Source organism: Furipterus horrens, unplaced genomic scaffold (genome assembly GCF_987537825.1).
Source record: "Furipterus horrens unplaced genomic scaffold, mFurHor1.1.pri manual_scaffold_3, whole genome shotgun sequence".
NCBI classification, from domain to species: Eukaryota; Metazoa; Chordata; class Mammalia; order Chiroptera; family Furipteridae; genus Furipterus; species Furipterus horrens.
Window position 1 is genome coordinate 189501905 of NW_028327173.1, and position 18921 is coordinate 189520825.

The 18921-nt window shown below is 36.5% G+C and overlaps 1 protein-coding gene across 11 annotated transcripts in view; it reads right to left on the reverse strand.

Moving 5' to 3' along the window:
• The window catches only part of NUMB (NUMB endocytic adaptor protein), a 136452-nt gene that overhangs the window by 55715 nt on the left and 61816 nt on the right, over nt 1-18921 (reverse strand). For 10 of the 11 annotated variants that reach the window (XM_090271106.1, XM_090271112.1, XM_090271110.1 and 7 more), the window contains one exon: nt 14137-14221. The exons of the other annotated variant lie outside the window; for it this stretch is intronic. The gene's annotated coding sequence lies outside the window, so the exon portion shown is untranslated. The remainder of the gene's footprint in view (nt 1-14136; nt 14222-18921) is intronic. 11 annotated transcript variants of the gene reach the window in all.

Genomic DNA, 18921 nt, shown 5'->3' on the forward strand with positions numbered 1-18921 from the left:
AATACAAATAAAAGAAAATGAAAAGCACCTATAGCCCTTGCTCAAGTTGGCACACTAAGAAGCCATTTGAGTTCTTTCTTCTTAATTTCTTTCTCTTAGCAAAACAGACTACCCTCCTAAAATTGGAACTGTTGTAACAATATAATCAATAAAAAACATTAAAAAAAAACAAAACAAAACAGACTACCCTCCTACTCAGTCAGGCAAGCCAGACACCTGAGTCATCCCTGCATTCACCCTTCCTCTGCCCAGTGACTCTTCTGATTTTATATCAGTGTATCTTTGATTCACTCCTCCACTACCACCACCACCACATTAGTTCTACTAGCCTCAGCCATTTTTGCTTAAATTATTGTGAAAGCTTTTTACTTATGGCCCCTTTGCTTCCAAGAGGTCCATTCCACTCTGTTCTCCTGACTACTGCCGAAGTGCTTTCTAAAACACAAATGTGACCATGCAATTACTCTGCTTAAAATCCTTCAATTGCTGCACTTTGGCTTCAAGATAAAGTCCAAATTCCTAAGCATGGCAAACACAGTCCTTTTCATCTGGCTTCACTCACCAATCTTTTCACCGGTCCCCATTCATCTGCCAAGCTCCAGCCATACTAAACCACAGTTCTCCAAACAAGGCAGGCCCTCTTCAGAGCTTCTGCATATGTTCTTCCTGTGCTTAGAAAGACATTCTCCTATTTGCCTCTGGTTAAAGTCTACTCTTCTTTAGAGAGTCAGTTCAGGAGTCTTCAAGGAAGCTGGCATTTTTTTCTGAGAAGTCTCTGTCTGGCCTGGGTTAGGTCCTTCCATTTCATGATTCCCAGCAACACCTACTGCTTAACTTCTATTACTGTACTCACCAACATTTGTAGCAATTTTCTATTTCCTTAATGGTAGACTATATTTTCTCTAAATAGTACCCCAGCATCCTAACACAGTGCCTATCATACATATGGCATACTATAAATTTGAAGAAACAAAAGATAAAACAGACCCCCCTATCATATTAGATGATATTTACTAGATAGGGTAGATGGAGTCATTTAAGACCAGAGAATCATCAGTGTTAGAAGACACTCATTGACAAATGAATCACTTTGACAACTTCCCTTAAAGAACAACATCCAACCTATACCCCTGTTATGATGATTTCCCAATAATACTTTTAGGTCTTGCTTTCTTACTCAAATTTCTACATTTGAGTACATTTATGTTGCCTCAAATACATTAATTTAGAATTAAACCGTCACCTCTTTTTATAAAAATTATCACCCAAGGATATGTTTTTATTGATTTTTAGAGAGGGAGGAAGGGAGAGAAGAGGGGACAAGGATGGGGAGATGGGGAGAGGGAAGGGGAAGAGAGAGAGAGAGAGAAACAATGACTGATTGCCTCCCATACACACCCCAACTGGGGATTGAACCTGCAACCTAGGTATGTGCCCTGACCGGGAATTGAACCACAACCTCTTGGTGTATGGGACAATGCTCCAACTAACTGAGCAACCCGGCCAGGGCCAATCATCACCTATCTCCCATCCCTTAAGCCCTCCCCCTCTGACCTGATCTGTTTGGGTCAGTAAAAACTGTTTGGGAACTTACTATGTGCTGGGCTAAATTGTTAATGCTGGTGGGTACAGAAATCAATAAGATAACTTGCCTTTAGGTGGTTCTCTCCCCTTATAAAAGTTAATTTCTGTGTAATACAATCACTATAATAACAGCACTACACAGAGTGTGGTCTGGCAGCACAGTCCAGGTTCAGGATACATTCACTACAGGGGATATTACCTGAGTTAAGTTTTAAAAGAAGAACAAAAATTAGCCACATGGCCATGGGGAGTAGGAAGAAAAGGGTATTTCAGGTAGAGGCAACAGCATCAACAAAAGCACAGATGCAGGGAGTCAAACACTAGGCAGCAATGCAAGAAGAGTGCGAAAGAAGGCTGAAGGAGCAGGTAAGGTACTGATTTTTATCCTATAGACAACCAGACGCCAATAGAAAGCTTAAAACACATTGGTGACAAGGTCAGAGTTGCAATATAGTTAATTACTCTGGTGGCAGTATGGAAAACAAATCTGGGAGGGAAAAGACTGTAGATGAGTTGGAAGGCTTTTAAAATAGTCTAGGCAAGTTATGACAACAGACTGAACTAGGGCAGTGGTGTTGGTGTAGGAGAAAAGGAGACTGAAGAAAAGTTTAGAAAATAAGAGTAGCAGTGAGAATTGAGTCAAATCCCAGGATAAGACTATAAACCAATAACAAGCTGCACTGTTTGCATCAGGAATTCTTGCCAACTAATTCATCTGGGCAAATGATGTGTGCATCACGGCAAATAGCGCTCCTGAAACAACAGATTGCTTCAAGACCCTTTTCCTGTTGTGTCTACTAATTCTGAACACGTTGTCACAAACTTTGCCCATCCCAACCAGTGCCCCACATTGAAGGACTTGCCTTAAACCATGCAAGTCCAGGTTACAAGACCCTAGAAATACCCTTTTCCTAACTTTCCCTGCCTGATTCGGTCAAAGTGGTGCTCTTCCTTGCTGCAGTGGGGAAGGTGAATAGAAGGAACTGGTGATTGAATGTGAAAGGTGAGAAAGAGGCAGAAATCCGCATATGACTCCTAAGTTTTAGGCTCAGAACACTAGATAGATGAGTTCAGCAAACTGAATTGTTGAATTTGAGGGGCTTAATTATAGAGCTTCCAGGTGGAGATGTGTGTAAGCCTGAAGTTCAAAGGAGAGGTCAGGGCCACCATAGGCAGTCATTATAGGTAAAACTTTTCTTGTTGTCATCTCTTATTTCCCTCTTTTTTCCTAATAGGAGTTAGGATATAGTAAACAAAATTAAGCCCAACACACTAAAAAATAAACAGAGGTACACACACCATATAACTGGCTAGTATGTGTTATATTAATATAACCATACCAATAATGACATTTTTGCCATCCTTCCGTTCTAGATAGTAAGCAGTCATAGTGCTGAGCCCCTCTCCTAGGATACTCCCCTTTGACCTTCTGCAATCCAACAACTAATAGGTTAATACCTGGTTTAACAAAGCTCTAAGGCCAGTGAATATTTTGACTGGTAACATCCAAGTCAGATTCCAAAAGTCCCATCTCTCTCAGGCATAGTTGTTGGCTCCCTCCAAGGTCCCTACAAGGTTGGCCTGCCTTCACATGCCCTCACCCAATCTCAGGTGGGCACAGAGAGGAATACACAATAGTACTCACAAGCCCTCCACCCTGTCCACCATGGTCCTAAACATAGTCCCCATCACCACATGTTCCCCCAGTGAGATCATGAATAGAATTGTTGGAAAAGACTGAACTGTTAGAAGTGACACTAGCTCCCTAGTAGTCAAACAAACCAACTAGCTCTTCAACAGACTGGACTGAAAAAGCAAGACCCAACTATACGCCTCCTACAATAAACCCACCTACAACATAAAGACACAAATAAGTTAAAAGTAAAAAGATAGGGAAAAATATGCCATATCAATAGTAGTCAAAATAAAGCTGGAGTGCCTATACATCCCCCTCTCCATAATTAATAGAATAAGTAGGCAAAAAATCAGCAAGGATATAAACAGCAAGACTTGAAAAGTATCAACCAATACTGGGAATACCTTATCATTCAAAACGTACAGCACTATCATGCAATAACTCCAACACAGCCAAGAGATTCCTCCTACTATGGAACAGTTTGCTGGTTTCAACTGAACACAGTTGAAGTTGCAAGCTTGTGTTCATGATCTATGCTGAGAATGAGGTCTATCTAGGACTAGAACCACACAGCATGCTCCCACTATGGGAGGCACAAAAACACTGTACAGCAGAAACTCACTGAACAGAACAGCGAGAGACCTAAATTTAAATTTAATCAAATCCGTTTTTAACTCTTTTATTTTACTGTTCTCTGAATAAACATGCTTGAATATGAATATATATAATTCCACTGTATTCTTCATCATACTTCTATCCCAGAATTCTATAAAGAAGTTATAAGAAAGGGGATGTATTGACTGTCTACCTGCTAAAAAAAATCTTTATATTAAAGTATAACATTTTACTACAAGCATAAAATATTTCATTTTTAAATTTTCTTTCTTTGATTTATTGTTTCTTATATGTGGAACATGATTTCAATATTCACAGTAAAGAAAAAAATCTTTATTTGATCAAGTTAACTAAGTGAAAAAATGTAAGGAATTCTAGACTCTCAGCATGGCCAAAGAATTTAGAGATAGGTGATCTACTCAGTTCTGCTCCATCAATAAATCCTAAGAATTCTGGATTAATTTGCCCCACTGGCATAATTTGCCTAACAGGACACAATTACTTATTAAGTTGTATCACTGGCTCAGCTGCTCCACTTAGGCACTGAACCAAATGAATAGCAACAAAGTACAGCTTCATCACCAACAGTGAAACAAATATAGTATGTCCTATACTTAACAGGCCTAATAAAACTCATTTTAAAACTTCACAGTTTTGAGGACTTCCAGCCAAGATGGAGGCATAGGTAGACACACTGTGTCTCCCTCCACAACAAGGAAGGAATACAACTTCCTCAAAACTGGAGACAACCAGAAGTTCCAGAAAACTGAGCTGCATGGAAGTCCAACAAACAAAGATATAAAGAAGAAACAGTCATCCAGACAGGTAGCAGGGGCGAAGCTGGGGTGGAGAGCACGGGCAGCAGTGACAGCGGCTGTGGCTGGCAGGCAGAAAGCGCAGTCAAACATTAAAAAAAAGTAGGTAAGGACACCTGGAGAGTGCTCCCAGCACCACCCAGACCGCAGAGCTCACAGATCCAGTGCAGGGGAAAATAAAGCCTCATTGCTTCTGACTGTGAAAACCAGTGGGGGTTGGGGTGGAGGAAGAAACTGCCGGTCTCTCAGCAGAGTATGTTTGTTTAGAGGGCCCCCATGGTCCTAGAACTTCCGCAAAGCCACCCACTCTGGGAACCACAACCAGGGCAACAGCTAGAGGGGCACCAGTCCCATACGAGAGGTGGGAGAAGTGCCTGGAAAAGGGGCGAGTGCTGAGCAAGCAGCATTATTCCCTCTATGACCCCTCCCCTACGTACAGAGTCACAACGTGGTGAAACGGGTCACCCCATACTGACAAATACCTAAGGCTCTGCCCCTTACAACATAACAGGTGTGACAGCTTTACCTAAGACACAGAGGCAAACAAACACGGGAGCCTGCAATATGAGGAGACAGAGAAGTATGGCCCAAAAGAGGGAATGGGTCAAGGTCCCATTGGGAGAACTAAGCGACAAGGAGATAGTCAACCTAACAGATGAGGAGATAGCCAACCTAACAGACACAGAGTTCAAAACACTGGTGATAAAGGTGTTCACAGACTTGACAGATATGCTTGAGTACTGCAAACACAGAAGGGAGGAAGTAAAGACTAGCCTAAGTGAAACAAAAGAAAACCCATATAAAACCAATGGTGAAGGGAAGGAAACTGGGGTTCGAATCAATGATTTAGAACATAAAAAATAAACAGTCAACCAGCACAGAATGAAGAAACAAGAATTGAAAAAAAATGAGGAGAGACTTAGGAATCTCTGGGACAACTTTAAATATGCCAACATCTGAATCATAGGGATGCCATAAGGAGAAGAAGAGCAAGAAATCGAAAGCTTATGTGAAAAAATAATGAAGAAAAACCTCCTTAATTTGGGAAAGGAAATGGACATACGGGTCCAGGAAGCAAAGTCCTAAAAAAGCTAGACCCAAAGAGGACCACATCAAGAGACATCATAATTAAAATGCCAAGGTTAGAGCTAAAGAGAGAATCTTAAAAGAAGCAAGAGAAAAGAACAGAGTTACCTACAAAGGGGTTCCTATAAGACTGTCAGCTGATTTCTCAAAAGAAACTTTGCAAGCAAGAAGGGACTGGCAAGAACTATTCAAAGTGATGAAAAGCAAGGACCTACAACCAAGACTACTCTATCCAGCAAAGCTATCATTTAGAATGGAAGGGCAGATAAAGTGCCTCCCAGACAAGGCAAAGCTAAAGGATTTCGTCATCACCAAGCCCTTATTTTATGAAATGTTAAAGAAACTTATTTAAGAAAAAGATGATCAAAACTATCAACATTAAAATGACAACAAACTCACAACTATCAACACCAGAACCTTAAAAAATAAAAACACAAGTAAACTAAGCAAACAACCAGAATATGAGCAGAATCATAGGTATGGGGATCATTTGGAGAATTATCAGCTAGAAGGGGAAGGGGAAGAAATGGGAAAATGGTGCAGGGATTAAGAAGCATAATTGTTAGGTACAAAATAGGGAAGTTAAGAATAATATAGGAAAGGGTGAAGCCAAATAACTTATATGCATGACCCATGAACATGACTAAGGGGGATGGGATTGCTGGAGAGAAGGGAGGTACTGAATGAAGGGGAGCAAAGGGAAAAGAAATTGGGACACCTATAACAGCATAATCAATAAAACATACTAAAAAAAAGCAAAAGAAAAACAGGCAAAGGGTATGAATAGACAGTTACAGGAAAGAAAATACAAATGACTTTTGAACACAAAAAATCTTCATCCTCATTCATAATGAATAAAAAGCATTTTGGGGGGGCGGTCGGGGCAGTGGAGAGCAATGGGGGAAAATGGGGACAACTGTAATAGAACAACAATAAAAAAAGAAATTATAAAAAAATAAAAGTTATGTAAAAAAAAAACTCAGTTTTGTGATTCAAGTTAATTTACAAACATTCATGGAAAGGTACAGAGAACGAGGGTTTTATCTCTTTTAACCTACTTGTCACAGGAAATATTCATTCAGCTTCTATATAAACCTAGTTTTTTATATAATTCAGTTTTTATTATTAATAGGATACGTTATGTTAGGCTATTCTGAATATTGTATTACCTTCTTTCTGAAAACCTATGGCATTTTCGAATAAAACAAAATTAAGAACAGAGTAATTTTTCAATAGCTAAAATAAAAATTATTTTGGTTTGTCAACTAACAAAGATTTAAAATCAACAATAAGTCTGAGATGTCCTAAAGATTGGTATTTGAGAAGAGAACATTGTCACAATGTGAATGTTGAAGCTCTCTAGCCACATACTTACTCCTCAGCTCTGATTACCACTTTAGACCACGTGTTTCCAACCAGGGCATCATATACCTTATTGGCTCTTCAGACTCAATAGTGCTGTAAGATTATGGACCAATCTGAATGCACATGTGTCTGTGCACTTTCTAGGGCCAGACTTCAACTTTCATCAGAATCTCAAAGGATTCTGTAACTATCAAAATTTAAGACTCACTGATTTAAACAGTAGTCCGTGACCCTTATCTATTATCTAACTTAATTTTAGGTTTCTGCCTTACTAATTTTCATCTTCCTGCTCATCTTGTCCACAAGATTCTTTGTTTTGTTTTGATATATGGCTTCTTTATTTACTCCTTAAAGTTAATATTGGAAGACCAGAGCTTCATAAAATGAGGAAAAACCCTGTCCACTTAAAACTGCAGTCAAAGGTGGTTTCAAAAGCTGAACCTACATATTTTTTAAGAAACATTTTCTTAAAAAGCTATCTCTTCTGAGAACTTTTTCTTTCAGTTACAAAACCAATTTTACCTTTTAATCACTTGCCTTTCAAGTGAGAAAACAACTGGTTAACTGAATTTGCGATTCAGCTATACTTACCTTTACCTTTTAAGATACATTAAGACTTAGATAAAAATACATAATGCCTATTACCCCTAACCCCACAAATCACCCTTAATCCCACATAACATAGACAGACTTCAAGAATTGAATCTTTACTTATAGAACAAAATGGTTTTACTCTGATATAGCCAGGACTGATTTAGCAAGGAACATCTTGATGAAAAAGGGCAGAACTGCTTAGAATGCTAACTTTCTTTTTACACTATTTTCCTCCTCTAAGCATCTGTCAAGTGTGGGATGAGAAAAAGGTGCTGGAATCTGGAGAGGCAAACTAGAATAAAAATATATCTGAGTCCAAGAATTTTAAAAAGAGACAGACAGAAATGCCACTGGAAAAAATTATAGAAATAAGAATGTTATAAACAGTTCTGCTCCTTTTTACTGACAAATAACTTCACAAATTATCTATACACATCATCTCTCCAATTCTTTAACTCTCCAACCTGACTCCTTCCTTCCCCTCACAACCCTAACTGCCTTTATACAAGCCACCATCAAAAGACTTGTATATCTTAAGTTTCTTAAATATATCTTAAATTTCTACTGCTCTTTATCTCCACCATCAGAACTATAGTCCAAGACAACTGTGTCTCTTATCTAGACTAGTATAGAAGCCATCAACTACTATTAATTTCTGTTTCCTCTTTTGTCCCTCTCTGATCAACTGTGTATACAAAGCAGTTAGCGTAATCTTTAAAAATGTAAAATGGATCATGGCACTGCATAACAGTGCATCTTCAAAGCAATCCAAACTCTCAGTATTCAGGGAGTCAGTATTAAAGAATAATTCACATTGCCCATACATTGCCCAAAACGTGCTGGGAACAGTGCCAAGAACACCATATATGCTCAATAAATGTGAGCATATTAAGGGAAAGCCCTAGTCTGCCTCTCTTACTGTGAGGTGACATTCTCCCCAACTATGATCCTTTCAGTTAACGGCAAGCTCTTTCCCACTCTGGGCCTGCTGTTTCCTTCTATCTGAAATGCTTTTTCCTCAGACCCTTCAAGGATTTATGTCTCCCACGAATACTTCAAGTCTAAACCTAAATGTCATCTCACTGATGAAGTCTTCTTTTCCTCTTTCTAAATACCTCTTTCTATAATTCTATATTACACTACTTTTCTCATTTCCTTCATAGTGTCTTACACATTGTAATTTTTTGTTTCATTGGTTAAATCCTTCTTGAACATCATCAAATGACTAAGCATCGATCCAACAAATTTTCTAAGCTGTAGGAAGCCATGGGTTCTCTTCTATCCAAAGTAATCCTAACTAATGTAGGTATTAATCTCCTTTCACTACCTAGCTAAATATTGGTCGCTAATATAAATGTCACAGCCTGTGCTATGATTCATTATACCTACACCCTTCCCTTAATTGTTAATTAAATATAACCCTGTGTCCAACGAAGTACTGTTCTACGTAATGAAACAGAGGAGCCAGGATGAGAAAATAAAGGTTATTTCCTGCCTTAAGGTCTTGAATGACATAAACATAAGATGTGAAAACCAAAAAGGAGACATTTCAAGTAGGGGAAGGGGTGGAATGAAGAGCCATCGTATGTATGTAAAAGTGTAGTATTTCATCAAAACTAAGATACCATTGATTGCAATGTGCATCGTTATTTTATGTTCCACTAAGAAAGAAAAAAAAATGCTGCCCAAATTAATTGCTAAATACCATCAATACTAAGATTCCTTTCTATGAGAGATGTATCCCAGCTTCAAAGATGTTAAAGCTTGAGGAAAGAGGAAGAGCAGAAGGAAGAACAGAGGAGGAAAAGAGGGGGGAGGGGGAAAAGAAAGGAAAAGGAAATTACTATTCTATTAATAACACAAAATCAGTCTTCCAGGAACCTCAAGAAGTCTCAGTGATATGGAATATTGGTTATTCATTAAAGTTTGTTACCAGGAAGGGGAGAAAAAGCCACTGCAAAGAGTGGTCAGTGAGCAGCCCTTGCTTCCTTCTTGTGTCCATTTTGCCTTGTATATCGTCACCTATCCCATCATTTTTAGCTTTTCTAAATCACTTTGTGCGTCTCTTGTATACAGCACATGGCTGAGTCTTGCTCAGTAATCCAAATAGAAAAGCTTGGGTTTTTCTAAAGGTGAGTTAAATATAACAAAAGATAAATCTTTTTAAATCTACACATGTCAAAACTCTTAATTGTCTTGTACATAATAAATTATAATTTAAGGGCACAAGCATAACTGAAAAATCATAATAGCAAATTTAAAATCTTAAATACATATAGCTAATAATAATGAAAATATTCCACTTCAAACCTCATGAGCTATTTATAAATGTATAGCTTTAAATGCTTATATTAAAAAATAAGGCTAATAACTGGTGAGTTAAACATCTGAAGGATAAGAAAAGTAAAAAAAGAACACACAAAGAAATTAGAATAAAATACTACTTACAGTAACATGGTAAGCTAGATTATTCAACCCAAATTCTCTCACTGAAAACAACAAAAAGTAATGGAAAAACATTATTTTGAAATATATTAAAAGCAATGAAGAGCTGACAAGATGATAAAGGAATAACCAGGCCAAAATCTACGAGAAAGAGAAACTCAAAGAGATAAATGGCATAATTAAACTCTTAGTCCTGCGGACCTCTGCCTAACTCACAAAGTTGAGCTTCAGTTTTAATGCTCTCTTGGGAGAAAAGAATATTCAAAGTTTAAGACCCAGCCAACATGGAAAATGTAATAGGAATCCCTTTCTCCATAAAGCGGGGACCACCCCAAAAGATTCACCCTCCAGAAAAGAGTAAACTAGAATTAAACCCAGGCTACCCATTCCCACATCTTATCCCCAGAGTACTACAAGGAAATGTGTCTTCCTGTTGCAGAAGCCAACAAGGATCCCTAAGAAGTTGTAAAGACAAGCAGGCCCACCCACATATCTGCAACCCAAATTTACCCTATTTGGGTGGCCCAAAACCTCAAAGGATGAAGTTAGCCACCAAACTAGTACTGTGAGGCATCCAGCGGGGGTCGGAGAAATGGAAGGGTGGAGGGACAAAGGTAAATCCTCTTGAAGCAATGCAGTTTCTTCTTGGGCCTCAAAGAAAACCCACAAATATTTCTTTCAGGGAAAATGAGCAGTTCATAGTCAAAAATTCACAGGGTAAATAAAAGTAAATCTATATGTAGGGCAGCATATGAAACTTCAGAAAACCAAAAGCAAAGACAGATTCACTCAAATGAACTATTATTAGGCAGCTAATTTATCAACAGCAACAATGAAAACCAAAAGAGAGTGAAATTATTTTTTCCAATGGCTAAAAAAAGAACTGCCAACCCATAATTTTATACCTAATGAAATGCCTATCAAGAATGAGGGTGGTAAGGACACTTTCATTACAAACAAACAAAACAAAAAACTGAGAGTTTACTACAGAAAATCTCATTAAAAAGAATTCTAAAGAAAACAATCTGCTGAAAGAAAGTAATTTAGATGAAAAATCTGAAATCCCTGGAGGAGTCAAGAGAGATAAGGCTGAAATTTACATCAAATTCAAAGGCTCATTGTCACCATTTTCAGCCATATTGACTAAAGGGTAGAAAAGCCAACTGTCGGCAAGAGAGAAAGAAATAGATTCATAAAGGAAAGAGGAAGAGAAAAGGTCTGAGTAGCATTGTAAGCCCCTGGCTCAAACTGTTCTTAGCCCCTATTGAAATCTTGTCCTTGGAAACTGGGAGATAGCCCAGTGTCCTTAGAGTTTAAATTCTGTTTTTCACTTTAAAAATGTAGAAAAGAGAAAGGCCAGAAATTAATGAAACTAAGGAAATCAAAGTCAAACATTGGTTTTTTGATAAGGCTAAGAAAGTACATAAAACCACTAGCAAGACTGATGCAAGGGAAAAAGAAGGCACAGAAAATATCGGAAATAAAAAAGAAAAATATTACTTAACAGAAATTTAAAAATAACAAAAGAATGCTTTAAACAACTTTATGCCAAATACTTTAAAAGCTCAGACAAAATGGATGGATTCTTAAAAAATGGGAAGAAAAAAAAAAAAAAACCTTTCTAAAAACTGACCTAACTAGAAACAGAAATCCTAAATAAAACCAAACCCAGAGAGCTGAACTGAAGTTCAACCAAACTGTAAAGAATCAGATCATTCTAGTCCTATATAAATCCTTTCAAAGTGGTAAAGAAAGATTAGTTTCCAACTCATTCTTTGATGTTGGCATAATCTGGATATTCAAATCAAATCAGGGCAACCTAAGAAATAAAAATTATGGTACAATTTCACCCATGAACAAAGATGCAAAAATCCTAAATGAAATACTAATAAACTAAGTCCAAGTGTATAGTATAAGAGAAGATCAACATGGTTAATTTGGGTTTATTCCAGCAATGCAAGGGTAATTCAACATTAGAAAATCTATAAATATCACTCACCACATCAATAGAATAAGGGAAGATAATCATATGATCATCTCATGAATGCAGAAAAATCATCTGATAATAACATCCAATATTTATTCTACACACACACACACACAATCTTAGCCAACTACCAACAGAAATGTCTTTAACCTATAGAATATCTACCAAAAATTTACAGCAATCATTATTAATGGAGAAACATAAGGAAAACTTGCTTTTAAAAACCAGGTGCAGCATAAGGGTGCCCACTATTAACACTTGTATTGAATACTGTACTGGAAATCCTCACTAACCTAGTAAGGCAAGAAAAAGAAATGGCGTATAAGCACTGAAAAGGAAGACACAATTTGCATTCATAATACTTGAATACTTCAGTAACTTGGCTGAATACAGATGTACTTACCAAAAAAGCTTATAACAGCAAATAGAAAATAGAAAGAAAAAAAGGAAAAATATACTATTTGTTTCAGTAACAAGAAATATGATATCTAATAATTAAATCTAAGAGAAAACTTGAGAGATCTTTATGGAGAAAAGGACACTTTACTGAAAGATATTTTAAAATATCCAAATAATGAGAAAGACATACCACGTTAAAGGATACAATATGATAAAAAGAATAAAATAAATGCATGTGTAAATTAAAAGCTACAGAGATCTTGAACTCACAAGACAAGTCCCATTTTTTAGTAGCAGCTTTTGAGAGCTTATTTGGAAATTCTAGCAGGGGAATGGTCCTCTGCTCTATCAGGGAAGGTCGTCCTCTTTGACCAAGTGTGAAGCTTTGGAAGGGACACACATGGAGAAGTGAGGAAGGAAGGGGACACGTGCTTAGCCAGCCAGATCAGTCAAATCAACCTTGGAGATCAATGGGGTAACAGATGTTACAGCCAGATCTCCCTCACATCCTAATAACAGCTTTGAATTTTTGCATAACTTGACTCAAATTGTTCCTGTTCATAAATATTTTTCCAATTGTCATAAACGTATTAGTCACTAATCACAGGAATTTTATTTTAATCAAATTGTAGCAATAATTGAGATGGCACTTTAGAATTCACAGCTTCAATAAACAAGTATGAGTGAAGAGCACATGATCAGTATTCATCTGAGTTCTAGTTGAATGTACTATGGTCCCATTGGTTCAAAGGTCAACCAAACCCATTGGTTCACCACAGTGTAAGTTCTGATAACCACTTCTGCAACTGATAAAACATTGTCAACATTTTACATAACATGTAAGGTTTTGGTTCTTCGTAATTATCTGTGAACATGGCAAAACACCATCTCCTTAAAAGCCACCTAAAAGTGTAAACATCTATTCTGAATACGAATTGCTCATACAGAGAATATCTTTGTATCCGTGAGACTTATAAGCAGTTGCCCATTTGCTTTACAATAGATCTGAACTTGAACGTATCATTTCTTTAGGTTTAACTTATTCAAATTTAATTTTGGTTTATGAGAGTTCTGTGATATCTTATATTTCTGCTTAAATTTGGTTTTATCTAAATTTCCTAACACATTAGAAATAACAATCATGTTTTACTAGCTGCTAGATGATAATACCAATAGTTAACATTTATAGAATGCTTACTGTGTGTCAGGCACTATTATAAGTGCTTTTTACATATTAAATCATTTAATCTTCACAACCCTACAAGGTGTATAATATCACTATCACCATTTTACAGATAGAAAAACTGAGGTACAGAAAAGTTTAGTAACTTTCCCAATGTCACACAGTAAGTGGAGAAACTTAGGGATTCATGCCTACATAGTCTGTCTGCAGAGTCCCAGACCCTTAATCACTGTTACACTTCTTTTCACCATATTTAAAAGATACATAAAGTTATTATGGATAAAAGAACTCACTATTAAAAAAATTATCATTAAGAGTTAAACAATAGTTAAGCAATACTGGTATCAACACAACTTATCATAGGTTGAAAGTTCACACTATTTCAAAGTTTCAAGGCCATGATTAAGAGTTTTGAAGTTAGACAGACCTGTCTCTGAATCTTGGTTGTGCCCTTTACAAGCTGTGTGACTTTGGACAAATTTCGTAACTTCACCAAGCCTCAGTTTCCTCATCTGTAAAATGAGAATAATAAACATCTCACAAAATTGTTGTTAGTAAAATAATTATTACTACATTACACTGATGTGATAACTCTAACCAAAACTGTAGGAACACAAGAAAGAGAAGGTTCTGAAATTTCCCCATAAAACAGGATTTTATTATAATATAACAAAGATGACCACTGCAAGTCTCTGCAGCAACTGTAAGATCCATACACTAATGTAGAATCACCATCTCCTCTAATTCATGACAAATAATTCCCCTGGATAGAAGTCAGATGTTTAGAGGCACATTCCTGGACCCTTGAAATATAAAATAATGTATGTATGTAGAGAAAGAGACAAACAGATAAAATACTGTTGTTTGTTCACAATAACTGCCCAAATTCCATTCCATGTATATCCTTTATAAGACTAGTAGTATTCAAGGGGCCCCAAACAGGAAGAGCTGTATCAAGAAGCAGCAATTCCTCACATTGGTAGAAAGCAATTTTTATAAGAGAAAAACAGAAATAAAGAGACATGTCATCAAAGTATAGCAGAACTATTGTTACCACTGAAGAGTGATTATGTCCATCACACCTGACATTTTACTAGTCAAAAAATTTAAACTGACACCATTGCTGTCTTTAGAATCTCAATAAAATAATTTAAAAGTAAATAACCACATCTCTACCAAGGCCTGCATTTACCAGTAATATACCTACTTGTGATAGGTTAGGTATTTCTTAGAAGGTGGTGATTTTAGCAATACACTATAAAAATTTTTTTTGAAAAAGAAAAATAGGAATAATACTTTGCATAAATCCTATAGGATAATTTTGTTAAATGGCTCACCAATACTATTATTAAGGTGAGTTTTTATGAATTTCACCAATCCTATAATTAAATTACATTATTAATACATAAAAATAATTATTAAAATGACTGTGTGTTCCCTGTAGCTCAAAGATTTGATGAAGAACTTCCACCCCCCAAAAAATGTCCACCTTTTAACAATTAATTGCAAAAATTGCCTTCAAACTTTTAAAATAAATTTGTACACAGTGTGGTGATTGCTGGGGGGAGGGGGTATAAAACAACTAATTAACTGGTAATGGAAAAAAATACAATCAAGATTAAATTAAAAAGAAAAATTTTTTTTAAGTTTCTGGATCAAAGATCATCTAATTTTTACAAAGTACTATTTCTTAGAAAAACTTATTAATTATATAGGAACTATTTAAGAAATACTTAAAATATCTATTTTATAAATGTTTAAGCAAATAATATAGGACATGAAGTATTCTAGGTTACTAGGGCATAAATTCCCAACAAAAAAAACTTAGGTCCTTCTGCTTAGCAATTTGGGTTTTTTTTCTATTTGATCAGTATTTCCTTCACTACTTTACTTCCTCTAAGTGATGAGCATGATTTTTTTGTCCTTTTTAATGAATGCTATAAATAACTAGTAAGGTCAAGTTGGCTCAATCACAACTCAGATATATAAAGACTTTAATTCAGCAATTAAGGTAAATTTTTATCTTCATATAACTCAGAGAAAATTTGCAAATGACACCAACTATTTACATTTTATCCCATTTGCTTTGTCATTCTCTTTCTAACATATTTTTCTTTCTGGACCATGTGACAATGAGTTGCAGACACTCAATATTTCTAGCCCTCAATATTTCTATGTACGGTATCCCCCGTATAACACGGTACTTCTGTAAACACGGTTTTGCTCTAACACAGTTACGAGAATTGGGGCGACCCCCTGTACAACATGGTGCCTCTATAACACGGTTTCACTCTAACACGGTATGACTATAGAAGATATCCAAGAATTGCTGGCAGAAGAAGAAACTGATGAAGCAATTTTGGTGGAAATGACATCTGGAATGTGCCAAGATAAATTAGGAGACAATAGCACTGATGAAAATGAAGAAGTTAAACAGTTTACAAAGTGTAAAGAAAGGCCTAGACTTAGACAAACAGTTAGAGTCATATTTCTTAAATGAAGATCCATGCACTGAAAGGAGCACGAAGCTTAAGAGAGAACTTCAAAAGTGCTTTGCACCGTATAACAAAATTTATAAAGATCTCTCAACTAAAACCAAGCAATCTAAAATAACAGATTTTTTTGTGAAAAGTAGAGCATAGACGAAGAAAGCATTATTTAATTCATATTAATATGTAATACTTCTGATGAAAATTGCTTTAATAAAGATATTTCTTTTAATTATAAAAATATAATATTATGTTTTTTAATTTTTGGAACCTAACACCCCTTTTTGTACTAGGTTCTTTGTTTCGTATAACACGGATTCGCATAACACAGCATTTGTTAGGAACCTAACAGCCGTGTTATACAGGCGTTTCCTGTATTTTCTTAGGGACATAGACATTTGCTTGTATATCAATAGTATACCTAACCAAATCAGTATTCTACCCATGTTAAATTTTCTATTACATAATTACATTCCACATTCAAATGTCATTAACTGCCTTTAAAACGTCCTTTAAAGCTTCTGATTTCCCCAGCTCAGAATCCAATTCAGGATCATGCATTGCATTTGGTGGTAACGGCTCTTTAGAAACCTATCATCTGGAAAAGTTCCTCAGTTTATGTCTTTTAAGACTGATATTTTTAAAGAATATAGACCAGTTTTTTGTAGAATATCTTTCAATTTAGGATTGTCTGATATTCTCTCATGTTTAAATTCAGGCTACACAGTTTTTGTAGGAATGTCAAAACGTAATGTTGGGTCCTTCTCACTGCATCACATCAGAAAGTGCAAGAGGCTAGTGGCTTCTTTTACCAGTGATGCTTACTTTGGTCATTTGGCTAAGGGGTACCTGCCAAGTTTCTCTACTTTAAAGTTAGGGTTTTTTTTTCCTTTGAAACAGGAAAATATTTTATAAGGAACTATCTTGAGGCTGTGTAAATACCATAATCTTCATCAAACTTTCACCCAATAAATTTGGTACCTGTACGTGATTCATGTGTGAAAGTACATTTTACTTGTTCCAAACGGTCATTTTCTAATCCTACAGTTCTACATTTGCATTTTCCATTTTAAGGAAGAACTTCACTTTCTCTCCCACTTATTTATTCATTAATTTATTTATATTTGTATGGACCCCTGGGTTCTTCTTTTTTCAGTGGGCTATAATTTATAACAATCATTATTTATTTGGTCAGTGGACACTTCTCCAATGAGGTCTCGTTCCTTCTGAAATGTCCCCCGCATTCTTTGACTACCTTCTTACTCTGTGAAACAATAACATGTTTCAGGCTCCTCTTGTACTTTACTTGATCTAATTCTTCCTGGGATCAGCCATTTTTCCAAGGAGCTCTGGTTTCTTTTTAGTGGAGAATGATTCAGAAATAACATATGGGAGTTAGGTGTGTTTATTATTATGAAAGAGGTAATAGCTTCTAGGCCCTCTTAGTAAACAAAGCTAGAATATACATACAAATATACACAGGTCTATAAGAGAAATATAAATGTATACATGCACACATGTGTATCTCCTCTATCTTTATGTAAATAAATATTAAAAACCATGACTTCATAATCTCTAATTCAAATCCAATATCATAGGGTTCATTCTAGCCTTCTTTCTCATATATAAAATTCCCTTCTCCAACAATGAGAAACCTGGCTCCCATTATCATCAATATACTTATTCATTTGTTCAATCCTAGACTGTACAGAAAGTAATTTCAAAATTCCCATTTCACACCATTATTAAAAAAAACCAGCCTACAAAGTAGGGTTCATTATTTGTTATCCTCATTTTTTTAAATTTTAGTTTATGATTTTGTTTTCTTAAGTATCTAAAATTCAGCATGACAATGTTCTCTGATATTCTGAATTAATGGCATATGCATTCTCTCAATGGCGCCAGCAGTTCTCTCAAGCAGAAGTCTTTTCTTTTTTAATTTTAATTTACTTATTTTTAGAGAGAGAGGGAGGGAGGAAGAAAGAGAGGGAGGGAAACATGAATGTGAGAGAGAAACATCAACTGGTTCCTCTCGTACACACACCGTGATTGAACACCAAAACTGCAACTCAGGCATGTGCCCTGACCGGGAGTGGCACTGGTAACTCTTTGCTTTGTGGGATGACACTCAACCCACTAAGCCAACGGGTAAGGGCTCAAGCAGAAGTTTTAATAGAGCTTATAACTTAGGAAGAATATTTCCCATAAGAAATTAGCCTTTCTGTAGCCAACTATATATATCCACCACCACCCCACTCAGGCCCAGCTGTTTTCTAGGAATTACTGTCTAGATATAGAAAAAAGGATAATATGAAGTGGGTGAAGGACTTCCGGTCAAGAAGAAGGCATAGAAAGACACACCTTGCACAACCACAAGAAGGATTACAACTAACTTCAAAACAAAAAACATCCAGAACTGTCAGAAAATCAAACTGTATGGAAGTCTCGAACCAAGGATTTAAAGAATCCATATCCACCCAGGTGGGTAGGAGGGGCTGAGATGGGAAGCCAGGGCAAATAGGACATGGCAGTGAGGCGGCAGCAGCCAGAGGAACAGGTGGACCCACATTCACATGTGCTGGATTGAGCGATCGCAGCCCCAGTCCAGACTCCAGCTCCAGCCCAGACTGCTCAGCCCAGGGTTCCAGTGCTGGGAAAGTAAAGCCTCATAACTTCTAGCTGTAAAAACCAGTGGTGGTTGGGGTGGTGGAAGAAACTACCAG